General features: G+C 37.3%; 1 protein-coding gene across 1 annotated transcript in view; it reads left to right on the top strand.

Annotated features, from left to right (window-relative positions):
- sox9a (SRY-box transcription factor 9a) overlaps window positions 1-1,105 on the top strand; it is a 3,523-nt gene extending 2,418 nt beyond the window's left edge. Inside the window, exon 3 of the mRNA XM_027159023.2 lies at window positions 1-1,105. This exon is cut by the window's left edge and continues 858 nt beyond it. The gene's annotated coding sequence lies outside the window, so the exon portion shown is untranslated.
- Window positions 1,106-3,223: the final 2,118 nt, after the last annotated feature.

The following is a 3,223-nucleotide window of genomic DNA, read 5'->3' as shown; positions in this document are numbered from 1 at the left end:
TTAAAAACAACACAAAAAGAAAAGAGCAGCTCACAATGTGCCTTTTTCATCTTTAAATCGCCTGATGCCAATTAGATATATATTTTTAACCATGATTGCGAGAAAAGAGAAACATTTTTCTGCGAAAAGAAGAATCCTCTGTGAGGACTTAATGAATTATTGTACTTTAGTATGTACTGTGTATGTTTTCGTACCTTTTCCATAGCCGATAGAGATTTTATTCTGTAGGGAAAACGGTTTATTTTTTACTAAACCACTCTTAGCAGTTCTGCCTAGTCTTCATCCTCATCCTCATGGTATTTTATTTAATCGGCTTCTAGGATTCTGTCTGCAGTGCTCGTGGATCTTCATGCCGTCGTGTCGTACCTTCACTTCACTTTCATGTATTTATGATTATTAAACAATGATCCTGATGCTTTTAGAGTGGTGTATTTTCGAAAGTTTTTGTACAACCTATCTGCCTTGTGCACCCTCAGTGCCTGGTCTTGTGACGCTGTTTGTTTTTGGTTTTCGTCGAGGTAGAATGTGCAGCTGAGAATTTACTTAGTGCCTGAAAGTGGCAGGAAGTGACCTTTGACCCCATGTCATTATTTCATACCGTCTCATCTTTCCGTCCTGACCCTCTTCTTTTTTTTTTTTTTCCCGGTTCATTCTTAACCTATTCTAATTTATTTATTAGTCTTAATTTTATTTCAGATTAATTAAGTGCATTTTATTCATTAATACTGTAAGCAACTAATTATTTGTCGTTGGAATTTTACCTTTCTGGATATTGTAATGTTTAATCCAAGTCATTAAAATCGAAAGGGTTGCTAAGTAATATGGTACAGTTCTGTAATCATCTTGTTTATTTATCATATCTAGATGTCTATATTTTAAATGTTTGTCTTTTTTTTTCTTCTTCTTGTGTGCCAGCCAGAGGAGATGATGAAGTACTGTTAAAGGCTGATCAAACTGGAACTGTCAGCTTTCTTCCATCAGGAAGTGTTTTTTTAAAGCTCTGTTTGAAGCTGTAACTGTGTGTGTGTGTGTGTGTGTGTGTGTGTGTGTGTGTGTGTGTGTGTGTGTGTGTGTGTGTGTGCATGTGTGTGTGTGCGTGTGTGTGTGTGTGCGCGCGCGCGCGTGTGTGTGTGTGTGTGTGTGCGCGCGCGCGTGTCTGTGTGTGTGTGTGTGTGTGTGTGTGTGTGTGTGTGTGTGTGTGTGTGTGTGTGTGTGTCTGTGTGTGTGTGATGTTTATAGAGATGCCAGAGATTTCACATCAAAATCTTTCCTAAGATTGACTTTTTCCGTGCCACATATCTTATTCCTGATGTTACATCCTCCAAACTTTTTTTTTCTTTCATAAAATTTAACATTTCCTTTGAACAATTGCATTTTTTTTATTATATTTGCAATAAAAGTATAAAAAAAAATCTCTGAAATAAAAGTGTAGCTTCTGTTTCTGTCTGTCCCACTGAAGGATACGTTTCATTTAGTAAGCTCTCGTTTGGTTTCATTTGCTATCCAAACGGATTAAAGTGAGACTAAAATCCCTGTGATGTCCAGTTATCGATTATCATTTCAGTGGATTTGATCCTAGTGACCTGGAGCCTGTCCCGAGATCACTGGCCTCGAGACGCTACACTAATCCCTCACACACATGCAGAACACTACATTTATCTGAACTCTGAATCAACCCATTAAACCTAATTAAGCTGCTATAATACTTATTAACATATAATCTCCTAATGGTTATTATTCCAGCAGATTTGTCTGCAGTTGAGAAATATCATGCCTCAGCTAATGAGCTGAACATTACCATGTTCCAGATACCATGAACTCTAAAAACAAGAAACTGAATTTTATCTGCTCCACATTTTCTCCTCCCTTCTGCATTTCGGATTCTTCTTTCCCAGAATGAACGTATTGTCTTTTTTTCCTCTTTTAAAGGTCACTGAAAGGAAACACTGAGACACATTATATACAGTTTTATATGTTGTGTGTTTTCCGGCGACTCTGACGTGGTACTGCGTGATACTTTATAAATTAACGCCTGGTAACATACGTCGACTTTATGTTCTGCTTCCTTATTGGAACGATCTTCGTTTCACGTGTTGTGTACTTCCTACATTATCTGCCTGCGAGCCTCACACACCTCCTGTAGTATTCACAGTGTATGATGTGTTACACACATGCTAAGGTGAGCAGATGTATGTAAACCTCAGTGTATATTTGGCTTAGGGAAAGGTCAGAGGTCAACCATCGCCAGCTGTTTCACAGCAGAAGGGTCTGTTCTTTCTGTTTACGTGTGCACCGATCTCTCTCCAACATAACACTGTGCTCCGTAATTCATACCTTAGTTTAAATCATGGGGTTTTGATTACTATATAAATATTGGGTATTAAATCAATGACTCCTGTAATATATGGAAACTGAGTCCATGTAGTGAGCCATACTTAAGGCTTATACTTACAAGCTGTATGCTGTTGCACATTAGAGTGTCATATTAGTGGTGTTAAAGTTATACAGTTAAGGCAAATTTACACCCTGCAAAAAATGACTGTTTTTATGGTTTGTGATAAATGTTTTGTGTCAGTTTTTCATGAGTCTCTGATTAAACTTCGCACTCATCTACAGAAAAGAACTTTAGAACAGGATGTTCGGTGTAATCGATATTTTTCACATTTTGTTTCAATATTTTTTCTCATTTTCTTTTCAGATGCTACGTAAGACATGTGAGCATAAATGTAAAGATATTTAATACTGATAATATGTTAGCGTTTCCATAGTAACAGCTCCAAAAATGGACCCGAATATAGACAGGGTGGTCAAGGAGGGCCACGGACTTAGTGTAGGGTGGTCAAAGCATAATGTCATAGCCATACAGCCTTAAAGCCAGTATCCTGTACAATCTTGTAGTCTGTCACACGATTTTTCAGCCTGATTGCTAAATTCTCTATTTTGGTTAGAATCTACTCTCATATACAGTATATAGCAATAACCAAGAGTGCTGGCCATTACGGTATGCTTATTAATCACTGAGAGTACAGGTTTATGTAATATTAATAACATTTCTATTAATTCTTCAAGATTATAGTTATAGCCAAATACGAAAGCACAAAAACTCCTCCATCAGCCATTTTCTGTATAAACCCTGATTCTCACTGTGATCTTTCCATATTTCGGTGGCATTTAGTTACACTGTGATACTGTAGACCTGCTGCAGTCTGAAACTCTTTAAATA

This window comes from Tachysurus fulvidraco, chromosome 8 (genome assembly GCF_022655615.1).
Source record: "Tachysurus fulvidraco isolate hzauxx_2018 chromosome 8, HZAU_PFXX_2.0, whole genome shotgun sequence".
Taxonomy (NCBI): Eukaryota; Metazoa; Chordata; class Actinopteri; order Siluriformes; family Bagridae; genus Tachysurus; species Tachysurus fulvidraco.
Note: the sequence above shows the minus strand (reverse complement) of the source record. Positions and strands in the feature narration are given on the sequence as shown.